Raw genomic sequence first — 17,634 nt, forward strand, 5'->3', positions numbered from 1 at the left:
AAGGATAAAGAACATGATAAATATGCTTAGTACATGGTAGGAAATGTTACCATGAGATTTATGTATAAAGATCTTCATTTTACAGATGGGAAAATGCTGTTAGATTAAATGACCGGACCAAGATCTCATAGCTGGTGAATTAAATCTAGGCCTTCTTACTCAAAATCTACCTGTGCTGTCTATTCTAGAGAGCTTATGCTAAAATTTTGAGTCCTACTGTGATCACTTCTCTCTCTAGTTGATTTACTTATTAGTTACTTTTTTAACTTTTGAAGTGTCTACCTTTCTAGTCGGGTAAAGGGTATATGGGTGCTGAGTTACTGTACAAATGGATTCAACCAGAATGAAAGTGAGTCAATATTCAGAACAAGTTTGCACTTACATAGAGCATGGGTGTGGTTGGCTACCCAGGATGCTCAAGGATGGATTATTTACCTTTGTCGTAGTTGTTGACATCCAAGAGATAGTTATCCTGACTTCTGGAAGTTTACCAAAGGAACGAATAATCTAAAATGGAAACTGATCCTAGAATCATTTACATTTGGTTTTGGAATATGTTTTTGGTACTTTTACATGAGATGATATTAGTCATGTTAGCGTGCTCAGGGCCCAGTTTTTGTCAAACTGCCATCATCACTCACTTTCCCAAGATGAGTCAGCTGTGCAAAGGCTGCTCCAGGCAAAGGAACAGTGTCTGTCTTTGGACTCGTTGGGGTTGTGTTCTGCCGGGCCTGGTCACGTGAGAAGACAGCCTGCCCCTCTAGCTTAACTCGAGGATTGAAAGCAAACCGAGGGTATCCGCTAATGTCGAACTTGCACTCTGATCTGACTGTGTGGGTCTTTCTCGTAGGGTGAGTAGAGGCATGACGGGTCAGCCACTCTTCTTCCTCTCAGGTTGAGAGCCAAGCTTCCTATAACCCTATTTCATATTTCAATTCCTCCCCGGCCCTGTGAGGCCCACGAAGGACAGCAGCCTCTCTCAAGCAGAGGGCAGCTCTCCCATAGTACTACCCCTGCTCAATGGCAGGTGAGAGGGAAAGAGTCATCATCCAAAGATGGCCTTCACTTCTCTTCCATCCGCTAGTCCCATCCATGGCTTCGTTATGCTCCAGACCCATAGCAGAGCACGTCCTTGGAAATTGAGCGAGAGATGAGAACTGGTGGCAGTGAGGTGCCTTTGGAAGTCAGAGCATGAGGCCAAGGAGAGAGTGATGTTTGGGGGGTTTATAACGAATTTGAATCACATAATGGACGATCTAGATAATGTTGGGAAATTGTTCAGTTTTCCCCCATTATTCTACACCCACTAGCGTGTGGGAGCTGGCTTCTGGGCCAATTGTTAAATACTCAGAAATGTTGTGAGCAGGTGGTTAAATCTTCAGTAGTAGTTTGAAATTGGCCATGGTGGGAGAATTTACACCATAGAAATCAGCCAATGCTATAAATCAGGGCTTCCTTCCCACTTACCCACCAGAGGTGGTTTCAAGCCCAGCAATGTAACCACTACACCAGTCTCCGATTTTCTTTTTAAGATTTTTTTTTTTAATTTATATATTTGACAGAGATAGACAGCCAGCGAGAGAGGGAACACAGCAGGGGGAGTGGGAGAGGAAGAAGCAGGCTCCCAGCGGAGGAGCCTGATGTGGGACTCGATCCCAGAACGCCGGGATCACGCCCTGAGCCGAAGGCAGACGCCTAAGGACTGCGCCACCCAGGCGCCCCCGATTTTCTTTTTACATCATTTGCCTGACAGAAAACGGTCCACTTCAGGAAGAAGAGGCAGCCCAAGAGAAGCTGCTAAAAACCATTCGCATCTTCCTTAGTTTATAAAGACAAATAGCACATGATTTCAGCCATATGTGGAACTCAAGAAACAAAACAAACGAACAAAGAGAAAAAAAAAAAGAGATAAACAAAAAACCCCCAGACTCTTGAATACAGAGAACAAACCCCTGGTTGCCTGAGGGGAGGTGGGGGGGGCGGTCCGGTGAAAGAGATAAAGGGAATTAAGCACGCTTATCGGGATGAGCACAGAGAAACATATAGAATTGTTAAATCATTGTATTGTACACCTGAAACTAATATGACACTGTATGTTAATTATACTTGAATAAAATAAAAATACTTTGGTTTAGTTTCCTTTCTTGGCTGAAGTCCACCTAGAAAATAAAAAAAAAAAGCTATAAATAGCAGATAATAGATAGTAGAGGGAGACTGTCCACGACCCATCCACGGGACTACCCAGAAACGGGCCGGGAGTCTGTGTGCACAATCTTCCAAGTGATTCTGATATTCAGGTCGTTTTGGAGGCACTGGCTTTGGGGTTATAGTACCCTACAGTCAAATTCCAACTCTACCTTGAGGAAGCTGGTTAAATTTCTTTGATTCCGTGTTCTTCATCTGTTAAGATTTAAGATTCCATGGCTTAAGGTCTCTAAAGGTGTTTCATATCCCCTATTCAGATGCTCAAAACGTTCTATTGTGTGGAAGACAAACTTTCATTAAAATAATGGGGGTGGGGGGGTAGAGAGCATGTTTTAGAGAGGATAGTTTAAATCTAGAAAGCAGGAGGCAATGTATCCTAAAATTGTGGCATCTGGGGGCCCGTGGGCAGCTCAGTCGGTTAAGTGCCTGCCTGCGGCTCAGCCGTGATCTCAGGGTTCTGGGATCAAGCCCTGTATCAGGCTCCCGCTCAGGGGAAAGCCTGCGTCTCCCTGTCCCTCTGCTTCTCCCCCTGCTTGTGCTCGCATCCCCCCTCCCCCCCCCCGGTCAAATGAATAAATAAAATCTTAAAAAAAGATTGTGGCATCTGGCATCAAAGCCCTATCTGTAATGACCTACATTCAGCTCACACAGACAAAGGCAGTTTGGGGCAGGGGTGGTGAAATGATTTGTCTGTTTCCGTTATGTGGTAAAGCAAAAAAGACTGACTATAGTCTTGTGACTCAGCAACTCCAGAAGGTGGAATCAATTACCTGAGAGATGCAAACCGTACCAGCGCAAGCATGAATTGGAGATGTTATCAGGAGTCAGGCAATGCGGAGGTAAAGGACCCGCCATAATTACTGATGAAAGGAAAGATACGCAAGGTTGGTCTCTGAATGAATATACCCAACCAATATCAAAGATTTCCTATGTTTGCTACAAGTTATTTTTTATTTAAAGACTGATGATAGAAAACTCAAAGTTTTGTAATTCAGGAAGAAAATATAAACTAACCTAAATGCCACACATTCTGGGAAAAGGTAGGAGCTTTACACTTATAAATTCAATTACAGTCAGAGTTTGGGCATGTCACTCAGGAAGATCTTGCCCATAATGAGTACCTCAGCATTTGATGTTCCTTTAAAAAATTAGTCAGGTCAAAACAGTTAAAGTTTTGGACAAACCAAAGAAAATTGAAAATCATTCTGTATGACAACACTAACTCTTTGGTTCCATAAAGAACCAATAACATTATAAGGTATGACTTGTAATTTTGTGAAGATGAAACAGCTAAAAAAGATGCTTGGTTCATATATACAACGGAATATTCCTCAGCCATCAGAAAGGATGAATACCCACCATTTACATCCATGTGGATGGAACTGGAGGGTATTATGCTAAGTGAAATAAGTCAATCAGAGAAACACAATTATCATACGGTTTCACTCATATGTGGAACATAAGGAATAGTGCAGAGGACAATAGGGGAAGGGAGGGAAAACTGAATAGCAAGAAATCAGAGAGGGGGACAAACCATATGAGACTCTTGACTCCAGGAAACAAACTGAAGGTTGCTGGAGGGGAGGTGGGGGGGGGGGGTAAATGGGTGATGGGCATTAAAGAGGGCACGTGATACGATGAGCACTGGGTGTTATATTCAACTCATGAATCATTGAACATTATATCAAAAACTAATAATGTACTATACCTTGGCTAATTGAATTTAAATAAAAAATTAAAAAGCAATATTCAAAGTGCTTTGCAAATTAGCATAACCTGGCATTACCAACACTCTAGCCTGATCATTTAAATTAATTACTACATGAAGTGTAGCTGCCAAGTCTTTAAAAACATCACGGATTAATGATCTAAGAACTTGTCACTTTCTTTCATCATTCAGAATCAAAATGTGGGGACCAAGAAAAGACTTTTTATTGAGATTTTATTTATTTATCTGACAGAAAGAGAGCACAGGCAGAGGGAGAGGGAGAAGCAGGCTCCCCGCCAAGCAAGGAGCACGATGCGGGGCTCGATCCCAGGACTCTGGGATCGTGACTGGAGTTGAATACAGACACTTAACCAACTGAACCACCCAAGTGCCCCAAGAAAAGACATTTCATTCAGATTTGTTTTTATAATTTGAAGAAATACAAAAATAATTACTAGAGACTAATATTCAACATGTATAGTTCTTTATTCACTACTTAAATGATAACATAATAAAAAAATGTAGAAGCTGAATACTTTTGATTGGAGAAGCTTCTAGAAAAATATCTGATAACCCGCCCTATTTTACAAATTTAGTGAATATGTTCATTCATTCATTCATTCATTCATTCAAATGCATGCAAAAATTACACACATTAAATCACACACATTAATCTTAGTGTCTCTTAAGGTAATAATCCACTTAAACATGTCAGAGTTGCAATTTACAAAATCATCTACTAGACATTTGGCTATTTGGGTTTTTGTTAATTCCATATAAGGAGAAAGATAATTGTCCACTCGTGCTTTATGGATTTTCAAATTTTCAAATTTATGGACAACTAACTTCCACTTTCTTCTCTCGTAAGGGCAGCATAGCCAGCCAGTGATTCTTCCTTTTTCCTGTGACAGATTCCCTTTGTTAAACTCTTTTTCCTAGTTGCTAACAGCAAACCAATCCATCTATGTTACAGTAAAATATGGTACGTGTGGTTTGTGTGTGGGCAAGAGTACGTTTGCGTGTGTGTTAATGATAACAGCAACACACTGCCGTGTGTCATTTACTGCTGTTCCTTTTCGTTCACAAAGAGTAAAATAAAAATAACAAATCTTGTATGGTTTTCCCTCGGCCAAACCAATCTGCTTTAAAGAACATTTGACCCATCTTTGTCTTCTGATTTCCCATGTGTCCAAGGCATTGATTCTAGAGAACGCATCTTTTCCTTGGCCTCTGCAAGGCATCTCCTACCCAGACGTGGCAATGGTACATGGTCCGATGTGTTAGAGTATGTTAACATCTTTTGCACTGGGTGAATGAATCGATCTCCACAAGTCTTCCTGCAATAGATTTCTCTTAACAATCTTAAGACAACAAAGAAGCTAGGGACGCCTGGGTGGCTCAGTCGGTTAAACGTCTGCCTTTGGCTCAGGTCATGATCCCATGATCCCCTGCTCAGCAGGGAGCCTGCTTCGCCCTCTCCCCACTGCTCGTGTTCTCTCTCTCTCTCTCTCAAATAAATAGAATCTTAAAAAAAAAAAAAGATAACAAAGAAGCTGGAAAAAAGAAACACCTATCAATGTTCATTTTAAACAGAACTCTTTCACTCTTGGATCTGACCAAAAATGCTTGAATCTTGGTTCTACCTCTTGCTAGTTCTGTGATCCTGGGTCAGTTACCTAATTTCTCTGAGTTCTAGTTGATAGTATACGAAATACGGATCATAAACAGGGGTAATATTAGTAGGGATAATAGTACGTTGTCTCAAATTGTTCTTGTGAAAATTAAATAATTTCGTGCACGGGGAGGAACTTCATGGTGGTACTGGTTACGAGTTCAATAATTATAACTATGGTTGTAATTTTCTATCTTATTGCCTAAAATTGCTCTATTTTAAAGGAGATGAGTGACACTGGGAGGGATAAAAATTTTAACTTCATATTTGAAGAAACTGTAGTTAGCTAGTGAGACAAGAACTTGCGGCAGCGGCCGGAGGGCTGGGCGGGGGACCCCCTAAAAAGTGTGCCACCCTGCCCTGGTGACTTTCTGTCTGGACCTCACGCCAGCTCTCCACCCACCTGAACAGGACTGGAAAGAGAAGTTAGAAAAAAGAGAAACGAGAGAGGATGATTTTCATATTGAAAACTGCAGCTACTGTGATGCCTCTACTCTGGAGATTAATCACAGAAGCATCCAGTAAAGGGGCTGGACTATTAAACCAGCCACCATGCCGAGTACCTTGGCTTAGCACAGCTGGGGACGCTCTGGGAGCTGGTAGCTCAGCACGGAGGGGGAGGGAGCTCCCATCAGTCACCGTGTGAAGGATGCTGGGATGCGGAGGGAAGTGAGCCACCGTCAGGGGCATCGAGGCCCTGGTTTGTCATGGAAGCGACAGGGAAGCCCTCAGGCTCAGGAGAGCAGGTGCCGCGGCTGGACAGCCGCAGAGGTGTGCGGAAGGCTTGGCTGGCTGCGCTCTCGTCCTCTGTCATTCTGATTCCTTGCAGTCAAGTTCTCACTCTAAGTACTACTCCTCAAATTCCTGCCTTGTAAAAACGTGCAAGTATGTTTCTAGGGTATTATGTTAGTTTGCTGGGGCCCCCGTAACACAGCACCACACACTGGGTGGCTTAAAGAACAGAAATTTATTTCCTCATGCACCTGGAGGCTAGAAGTCTGAGTTTAAGCCATTGGCATAGCTGGTTCCTTCCGAGGCCTCCCTCGTTGGCCTGTAGGCGACTTTCCTCCCCGTGTCTTCACGTGATCTTCCCTGTGTCCTAATCTCTTCTTATAAGGACACCAGTCCTATTGAGGTAGGGCCCACCCAGATGATCTCATCCTACCTGAATTACCTCTTTAAAGACACTATCACCAAAAATAGTCACATTCTGAGGTACTGAGAGGTTAAAACTTCAACATATGAATTTGGGGGCAGGAGACAGACACAATTCAGCCTATAATAGGTATGTATCAAAAATAGGAAATTGCTGGGTTACAGAGTATATATATTTTAAATTTTAATAAATTGGCTAAATTGTCATCCTAAAAATGTTAATTTTCATTGTAGAGGAAAATAAATGAAATTGTGCTTCTCGCACACCCGAGCCTGTAGCCTGGGCAACCACGGAAACACATGCCACGTCTTCGTCACCCAGAGAATCATCCTTGGCAGGTAGTGCTCGTGGGGGTTTGGGAGGCAAGAGGGAGTGAATTCTTTATAATGTAGTGAGCTATGATTACTATACAGTAAATATAGACCCTTCTTACCCCCAGTCCCCAATCTGGCATTTTCTGTTAAACTGTTTCTCTCTCCAAATTCGGGACTAGAACACAAGTTGTTATTACCTATAAAAGGTCGTCACTGAATAGTGAAAGACAAAGTCAAGCTTTAGGATTTTGTTTCCGAAAGACAAAAATTGGATGACTGTGTAGTCAGGCAGAGCCATTGTTTCTAGCCTCTAGGAGACCCAAAGTAGCCAGACGAGGGCTGGGAATGGGAAGGAGACGGACTCGATGTTGGCGGGCTGTGGAGGAGCGGTCCTTCCCTGAGGCTCTCCGGGATGGAGCCCTGGGCCAATGGAATGAGTGAGGATTGCAGCCATTTCGGCTCAGGTGAGGAGGCCATGATGTGCTGAGGCCGCTGCACCTGCTTGTGGGAGCCAGTCCTGGCATCTCTTCCCAATTCTACCTCCACTGTCCTCACACAGGGAGCTTGACACTGGCCATGGTGAGAATCGTGACGCCACAGAAACCGGCAACTGAGACAAACTGTAACTTTTCCCCTTGGAGAACTGGTTGGTAGACATTTCCAGCACATCACTGGTTTGGGAACTATTGAGGATAAAAGTGACCTCTGCCTCACTTCCTGGGTAAAGTCTAGAGAGGTGGCAAACCCTTGGGAAGCCATCACATATCTAACCTACATCTGGCAAAAGGTACAGGTGACTTTTGCTGTGTGGCCTGCGGCTTATCTTAGAAAGTTTGTAAGACAGTATCGCACAATTTTATGGCCTCAGATAGGCATGGAGGAGCACACAAATTTGTCCTGTACCCTTGTTTTGTTTTGTTTTGTTTTGTTTTGTTTTGTTTTGTTTTGGAGAGAGAGAGAGCGTGCGTAAGTACGTATGAGCAAGGAGGGGAGGGGCAGAGGGAGAGGAAGAAGCAGACTCCCTGCTGAGCAGGAAGCCTGATGTGGGGCTCGATCCTAGGACCCTGACAACATGACCTGAGTCGAAATCAGACGTTCAACCATCTGAGCCACCCAAGCACCCCAAGATAGAGAATCTTAAGCAGACTCCACACCCAACATGGAGCCCAACTTGGGGCTTGATCTCACAGCCTGAGATGGTGATCTGAGCTGAAATCAAAAGTTGGACACTTAACTGACTGAGGCACCCTGGCACTCCTGTCCTGTACTTTTGAGAGGCGCTCAGAAGTCATTGAAGTGGAGCTGTATCTGTGGATTTGGTGATCAATAATCAGGCAGGAAGATGTACATCTCAGCATATAAGAGGTAGACAGGTGGGGCACCTGGGTAGCGCAGTCGTTAAGCGTCTGCCTTCGGCTCAGGGCTTGATCCCGGCATTATGGGATCGAGCCCCACATCAGGCTCCTCCGCTGGAAGCCTGCTTCTTCCTCTCCCACTCCCCCTGCTTGTGTTCCCTCTCTCGCTGGCTGTCTCTGTCAAATAAATAAATAAAATCTTACAAAAAAAAAAAAGAGGTAGACAGGTGACAGGAGACAACTACTTTCCTTCCTGCCCCCATTGGTGGACAAGAATGTGGAGATGCCCCCAGATATGATAAAGAAGCGAGAGGGATTCTTGATTGCAATTGTCCGGATGCCATTCTACCACCCACCTGACCAGGACTTGATAGAAAGTTAAGTCTCATTATGGAGAAAAGTAAATTCAACTGTTTTTTGCACATCTGATCTTGGAGCCTGAACTGTATACTCACCACTCGAACTCTTAAGAAAGTTGTAATACCATCTGGGATATGTCTGCATGAACTAGTTGAGAACCACTTCTTCAAGCTTTTTCATTATAAAAGTTGTAAACATTTTTTTTTAGATTTATTTATTTATTTGAGAGAGAGAAAGCGAGAGAGAAAACATGAGCGGGGGGGGGGGGGGGAGGGGCAAAGGGAGAAGGAGAAGCAGACTACCCGCTGAGCAGGGAGCCCGATGTGGGGCTCAATCCTGAGCTGAAGGCAGACGCTTAACTCACTGAGCCACCCAGGCGCCCCTAAAAGTTGTAAACATTTGATAAGTAAAAGCAAAATGGTATTAACCAACTTGTGATATGTTTTAGAAAAAAACATCTCTTTGCGTGGTGCAGTGGTTAAGCATATAAGCTGTGTACTTAGACTTTCTGGGTTCAGATCTTTGCTTTGACATGTTGATGTCCTCTCTTAGGCAAGTTGCTGAATTTCTTTAAACCTGTGTTCGTTTCCTCCTACAAGGATGAAATGAGTGGGTCCACTCAGGATTCTTACCTAGTGCCCTGCACACAGGGAATGCTCAGTGAGCTCTAGCTGTTGTTAGAAGGGAAATGACAGTGATCAATGCATTTTATGGGACTAGTCCTTTGGCTACATTATTTAATTCATGTTTCTAAACCATCTTATGAGTATTGTCTCCATTCTGCCAGTATGACAACTGAGGCTCAGAGAAGTTGAAGTCTAAACACAGATCTTCCACCTCCCAAACTATGTACAATCCTGTCCACTACTGTCAAGCAAGGACCAGGGCAGCCACAGCCTTCTCTCAGTGACAAGTCAGTGAACATTTGATAGTCAAATGGCAGGGTTAAATGCACTGCAGGAGATTCTGACTCTAAAATCATGAGAAGTTGGGGTGCCTGGGTGGCTCAGTTAAGCATCTGCCTTTGGCTCAGGTCATGATCCCAGGGTCCTGGGATTGAGCCCCTCATCGGGCTCCCTGCTTCTCCCTCTCCCTGCTTGTGCTTTTTCTCTCATTCTCTCTCTCTCTCTCAAATAAAGAAAATTTTAAATCATGAGAAGCTAGACAAAACGTTTTTGACTTTTGAAATATCCATCAAAAACTAAAAGGTTTTCCTTAGAGAAGAAAAAAAAAAGGCTTATTCAAAGTAAGCAAAGATAGCAGTTCAGCCACTTTAGTCTAAGAAAGGTATTAACAGTGGAGCCATGTATTTATTTTTATTTAAAACAAATATCTTAACATCTTACTCTACATTACATACTACTTTTTTACTAATTAATTAGAGCGTGATAAAAATAATTACACTAGGTATTTAAGATAGTCCTATTTTAGCCATGGTGAGAAAGCCCAGCTGGTTGTCCCGAGGAACCCGAGGCTGAGGCACCGCTGTTCATCCGTTCATCCAGTGGGGGCCACATAAATGCCAAAATGGTGACCTAAAGGGAGACCCACCCAGGCTCAGGAACTTGTCCTTCAACGTGCAATCCATAACATCACATGGGAGATTGGGGTTGCAGTGGGGAAAGTGCCACTTGCCTCTCTGAGTCAGCAAGGTTTAAACTAAAAAAGACTTTAATTAAATGACTAGGTTGAACCCTAAGAAATTATCATGTCTGCAGGTCCCAAGTCATCAAGTATTAACAATTCCCATGATTCAAACTATTGATTAAATTAAATCTTTGATTCCATGGGGCACTTGGGTGGCTCAGTCAATTAAGCATCCAGCTCTTGATGTCAGCTCAGGTCATCATCTTAGGGTTGTGAGATCGAGCCCCGTGTCAGGCTTCACGCTCAGTGTGGAGTCTGCTTGAGATTCTCTCGCCCTCTCCCTCTGCCCCCCACCCCATTTGTGTGCACTCTCTCTCTCAAATGAATAAATAAATAAATAAATAAATAAATAAATAAATAAATAAATAAAATCTTAAAAAATATATAAATTAATTAAATCATTAATTCCTGATGAACTTTTCTTCTTCCCCCAAGCAGGATTGGGTAATAATCAAAGTAATAGGAGGAGGCTTTGTTGTCTTCCGTGTCTAACTCATTGAGCTCTTACGATGCCCCTGTTCTAGTCTAAGTGTTTTGTATACATTAATTCATTCAGTACCACAATAATGATGTGGAATAAAAATTATTATTACTTGCATTTGAAAGATTTATCAAGTTGCATATGGCAGCTGTAAGCATTGTATTAAACACTCTGCATGAATAATCTCATCCCCTAAATGATATTCCCAGATAAGCAGCAGCCTCGCAGAGCTGCAACATCTCAAAAGGTAACAGATAAACGCCCCTGCACTGATGTGGCAGTGAAATGATTTCTCTGGGTAGTGGCTCAGGTCTTAGTCACCAAGGACAGTATTACTGAATCTCCTAGGAGGGCATGCATACTTCTGTTACCATGCAAATGGTAAACAACAGCTAAAGCGAAATTGCTCATATCTGTCAGAATGGCTATTATTAAAAGATAAGAGATGACATGTGTGGGTGAGGATGTATTTCTGGGAATGTAAATTGGTGCAACCGCTATGAAAAGCAGTAGGGGTGTCCTCAAAAACATTAAAATAGAATTACATATAGCCCAGCTATCCCACTTCTGGGCATATAGTCCAGGCTGAAAATACTCTCTCAAAGAGGTTCTGTTACCCCATGTGTATTGCAGCTTTATTGACAAAAACCAAGACATGGAAACAACCTGAGAGTCCATCAACAGATGAATGGATAAAGAGAATATAGTATATGTATAGAGTGGAATACTATTTAGCCATAAAAGCAATGAAATCCAGTTATTGGCAACGACATGGATGGACCGCGAGGGCTTTATGCTAAGTGAAGTAAGTCAGATGGAGAAAGACAAATACTGTATGATCTCAGTTTTGTATGGAATCTAAAAAGGTCAAACTCATAGGAAGAAGAACAGTGGCCAGGGGCTGGGGGGGGGGGGATGGGGAGATGTCAGTCAAAAGGTACAAACTTCCAGCTGTAAGATGAATAAGTTCTGGGAATTTAACGTAAAGTGTGGTGACTATAGTTGTCAATGCTGCATTATATACTGGAAAGTTGCTAAGAGAGTAGATCTTCCCTGTTATCACTACCAAAAAAAAATGGTAATTATGTACAGGGATGGAAGTGTTGACTAAACTATTGTCAGACTATTTCACAATATATACATGTACCAAGTCATCCCATTGTACACCTTAAACTTACATATGTTATATGTCAATAACATCTCCATAAAGCTGGGGGGAAAAGCCAAACTGCTATTTTCACCCTGTATGGAAAAGGTTTTCTGAAGCCAAATGATTTAACTGCTTTTAAAGGATTGCTGACTTCAATCAAAGATGCCCAACCAGAGTTGAGATTTTCTCCCCCACGCGGTTAACTGGCTAGAAGTGGCTTGTTTCCTGCTGTAAGGGGGTAGCCCTCTACACCCGGAACATAAAGAGTGCGTTTATTTGGAAGACTTGCCACACTCACACTCATGCCTTTACACACAGGGCTCCAGTAGGAGCTGGACAAATGAGGGCCTTATTCTCTTTAATTTAAATGAGTTGAAATGAAAAATAGGGGTGCCTGGGTGGCTCAGTCATTAAGTGTCTGCCTTAGGCTCAGGGTGTGATCCCAGAGTCCTGGGATCGAGCCCCACATCAGGCTCCTCCGCTATGAGCCTGCTTCTTTCTCTCCCACTCCCCCTGCTTGTGTTCCCTCTCTTGCTGGCTGTGTCTCTCTCTGTCAAATAAATAAATAAAATCTTTAAAAAAAAAAAGAAATGAAAATTAAACGACAGAGAGGTAGTGAAAATATTTGGTGTTCAATACTGCAATGACTCTGCATGATATGTTGCCTAATGAGATACAGAATAACAGGCCCCCTTTAACACAGGCCAAATAATATTAATGGTTACCATTTACGAAGCCCTTCCTATGTGCCAGGCATTGTGCTACGTGCCCATATGTGGATAATCTTCCCCCTTATCACCTGCATTTTGTAGGTGAGAAAACAGGTTTATGGGAATGAAGTAACTTGGCTGAGTTCACACCCTTTCTAAATGGTGTACTTGGGGCTCAATCCAAACCAACCGATTTTGGAGATCTGTCTTTAGCACCATGGTACATTGATTTTCAGAAAATGTAACCGGTAAGCTGCTGGACTGAATCTACAAGCTGCATCCTTTGGCTACACAGTCCTGCTTTCTTCAGCTTCCCTGCCTGCACAAGATAGCCTCGAGTCCCTCTTTTGCGTGAGGACTTTTGTGGCTGTTTCATCCTCCTTGGGTTCCATAATTCGCTAGAATGGTTCCCAGAACCCAGGGAAACTCTTTGCTTATTACTATGGTTTATTATAAAGAATAGAAATGAATATTCCAATAAAGGGCACACAGGGCACAATCCGGAAGAGTCCAGAGCACAGAAGCTTCTGTCCCCATGGAGTCTGGGGTACGTCACCCTCCCAGCACACGGAAAATCCATCAACCTGGAAGTTCTCCAAACCCCTTCATTTAGAGTTTTTATGGAGGCTCTATGACATAAGCATGATTGATTAAGTCTTTGGCCATTGGTGATTTTCACATCTCTAGCCCCTCTCCCCTCCCTGAAGGTCTGAGGGATGGGGTTGAAAGTTTTAATCCTCTAATCCTCCCTTGGTCTGGTTTTTGTATAACTCACACCCATCCTGAAGCTATCTGGTTTTTGTATAACTCACACCCATCCTGAAGCTATCAGGGGACCGACCAAGAGTCTACTCCTTAGCATTCAAAAAGGCACTCATCACTGGAGATTCGAAGGTACTTAGAAGCTCTTGTGTCAGGAATCGGGGACAAAAACCAAATAAAAGAAGATGATCCTATCATCATTATCACTCAGGAAATCAATCACGAGGATGTTATGAAATCTGTGCCAGGGATGAGGGACCAAATATATCTTATTATATCACAATATTACACCTGGTAATGTTTCTATGTTAACATGTGGAAAAGATCTGCTTTCTATTCTTTTTTTTTAGTACATGTGTTTTTATTTTTCACTGAACTATATTTGACATATAACATTGTGTAAATTTAAGAGGTACAATATGTTGATTTGATACATCTCCATATTGTAATATGGTTGCCATTATAGCAATAATTAACATCTCTATCTTATCACATAATCATTTCTTTTTAGTGGTTGAAATAGTTAAGATCTAGTCTCTTAGCAAGCTGGTAATTATAATACAGTGAAATATAATATTCACTATACTGTGCATTAGATCGCTAGGGCTTATTTACTACTCACTGCAAGTTTCACTTTTTACTCATTACATTTGCTTAGTATTCCATTGCGTGGCTATGCTCTACTTTATCTGATTAGTCCCCGTTAATGAGCATTTAGGACATTAAGATAATCATAATGAATATTAAAATATTTGCAATCTTGTAATTACAAAGAACATGCAGTGAATAAACCTGTATAAATGACTTTTTTTTTTTTCCCATGCAGCTGTATCTACGGGATAAATTCCCAGAAGAGGGACTGGTAGGTGGAAGGATAAATGCATTTTGATGGTTATTGATAAATTGTCCTTTATAGGACTCCCCCACCAACGTTATATAAAATCCTCTTTCCACCACCCTGCTGATAGAGTGTGTTACCACACTCTTGGATTTTTGCCACTCTGATAGGCGAGAAATGGTATCCTAATGCAGTTCTGATTTATAGTTGTTTTTTTATGACTAAGGTTGAGATCTTTTCATATGTTTAAGGGCACTTATGTTTCCTTTCTGTGAAAAATATGGAGTGGGAAGATTACGTTGCCTGAGATGTCAGTGACAAATATCTTTCCCAGTTTGTCACTTCTCTTTGGCATTGCCCTTGGTATATTGTTACTGTCATAATTACCATTGCTATCATTTAGCCATTCAGAGGGTTTTTGTTTGTTATAGAGTTGAGTGCATCATTATTCTCTCTCATAATCCCTGGATTTGGAGCCACAGTTAGCCTTTCTTACTCTGACACTACAAACGGATTCCCCTCTTTTCTTACCGTATTTTACAGTTTCTTCTGTTTCCCACACACGTTTAAATTTTTATTTGGTGATATTGTGATGTGCGTTATGTTAGTTATGAATCTAACTTTGTCTTTGTGAATGTGACTACCCAATTGCCTCAGCACATTTTATTAAGTAGTCCATTTTTACTCCAGATGCTACCTTTGTCATATACCAAATGTAGGCATTTGGTTCTAATTCTGACTTTCTTTCTTTTTTTTTTTTTTTTAAAGATTTTATTTATTTATTTGACAGAGATAGAGACAGCCAGCGAGAGAGGGAACACAAGCAGGGGGAGTGGGAGAGGAAGAAGCAGGCTCACAGCAGAGGAGCCTGACGTGGGGCTCGATCCCGTAACACTGGGATCACGCCCTGAGCCGAAGGCAGACGCCCAAACGCTGTGCCACCCAGGCGCCCCTAATTCTGACTTTCTGTTCTTTTCCATTGGTCCGTTTGTCTATTTGTCTAGTAGTATTACACTGCTTTAATTACTGAGGCTTTATAGCACTTTTTAATGATTGATAATATTTCTTTTAGGGAAGAGAGGACGTCCTTCTCTTAGTGCTTTAAAGGGGAAAGAAGATCGCTCCTGCCAGTTATATTGTGTGTATAAGTCTTGCCTTTTTACACATCAGTATAGACTAGCACCAGCGTGCTTCCACCATTAATCTCCTCGCAAGGGCAGCAGCAGCGGACAGTTACGGGCTGGAGTGATGACGAATGATGCTCTTTTACACCTCCTCTTTGCGGGGATGGGGGTGGGACGGCATGAGGAGTGTGTGGGGTTCGGGGTGAGCGGGGAGTTGATCTCCTGTTCTACTTGGATCTTTGAAACAATTCCTGAAAAGGAACCTCCCTGGAGGAGAACTGAGAAGCCGACTCAGGGAATATCTAATTACTACCAAGTGGTATCTACGTTGAAAGTCTTATGCTTTGGTGCTTGGCTCTTGGAGCTTTAAGCTTTTTGCTCACTGACTTTTCAAAAGATCCTATTACTTTACAGCCTGGAAAAGAAAAGAGAGTGCCTCCCTGAACTTTGGCTAACAAGCCCCCTAAATCATCTCTTGTCCACCACGTTCTAAAAAAGCTGAATCACCTTTTCGGAGACTTTCCAGCATCATCCTTCGTCAGGATACATGTACGTGCAACGTTTTCCACTTCCAATAACACAACGGTGTTTAATTAAGAGAAAATGCACGTGTACATAAAATAAATCTGTGCATTTCCCTAAGGGGTATCCATTATGAGGCTTGCCTTTTTATTCAACCACCACGAAAACAGCTTATTATGAGTGTGCTGCTGTGCTTTACTCTCTGCAGGCCTCACGGCGTTGGCTCCTGGAGCAGCCTTGATGAAGGTAGCGCGGCGGGTTTGGTAATTTACGAACTGTGCAGACCGCGGAGCGCGGCGGCTCTCTGTGCGTGCGTGTGTGAAGGTGAGCGGAGCAAGATGTAGGAGTGGGCAGGAAGCGCTCTGTGCTTGATACTGCAAACCTCTGAGTCATTCTCCTTCTCCGTAGGTGCCCATGTTATTAATTCCTAGATTATCTGTGGTTTTGTTTCTAACATACCTTGGCCCCCTTGCCATAGTGGGAATGTTTCCCTGTGTTTTCACCGCCTTCTCTTTCTCCCATTTTGCATAGTAATTCTAGCTTCTCCCATTCTCCTTCTAGATCCCTCTGGTGTTTGGAGGTAACTCCGGAGGCGGTTCCAGGCTGTGACAGGCATCCTCACAAAACTTGTTTTCTATGTTGGTTGAAGACTCACTAATGTACTTAGCCAACATTGTACAGTTCCAACAGTAGCGACTTTCCTCATAGGCGTTAAAAGTATTTCTTTTATTTTTCTCTTAACAAAAGGCATGTATACACTGAGATAAAATTCAAACACTGAAGAAATACGTACTGTTAAAAGTGAAGGTCCTTTGTAATCCCACCCTGCAGAGAAAACCATTTTAACTGTTTAGTATCCCCATTTTTAAGAAAGGGGTATGATGGCTAAATTGTTCTTACTTTATAAAAATGGAGTTTTACAAAATGCTATCCACACTGTTTTGCAGTTTGCTTTCTTCAGCCTCTCCATATGCTGAAATCCCTGCTGTTATAATGAGGCCAAATCCTTTTTTTTTTTTAAGAGAGAGAGAGCATAAGCAGGGGGAGCAGCAAGCAGAGGGAAAAGCAGGCTCCCTGCTGAGCAAGAGCCAGATGCAGGACTCGATCCCACTATGCTGGGATTGTGGCCCAAGCCAAAGGCAGACGCTTAACCGGCTGAGCCACCCAGGAACCTGAGGTCAAAGACCTTTTTCTCCCTCATTTCCATTCTCCTACTTTTGGCTTCATGGTACAGCAAAAAAAAAAAAAAAAAAAAAAGTACACTGAAATAAGATGAAAGAGTCTTGGCTTTCTAGACATAATTCCACCCCCAGTCAGCTGTGGGACTGTCGGTAAATCGTTCAGCATTTTTGGCCTCAGTTTTCTTCTTTGTAGAGTCAGGGGGCAGGGCACATGATCCTGAAGGTCCCTCCCGGCTCCATCAGACCAGGCCTATTGGGGACAGATTTGTATTGAGCTCCTTTGTGTCAGGCCCTCCTCGAAGCTGTCCTAGATGCTGAAGAAGCAGCAATGAGCACGAGAGAAGAGAACTCCTACCCTCACAGAGCATACGTTTCAACAGTGAATGAATGTTCTCCCCTCTGACCAGCACAACCAAGTTTCCTAAAACTCTTCCGTCTCCCTTCTCTCC

The sequence above is a fragment of the Ursus americanus genome, chromosome 17 (assembly GCF_024610735.1).
Source record: "Ursus americanus isolate L20-20 chromosome 17, mUrsAme1.1.p, whole genome shotgun sequence".
Taxonomy (NCBI): domain Eukaryota; kingdom Metazoa; phylum Chordata; class Mammalia; order Carnivora; family Ursidae; genus Ursus; species Ursus americanus.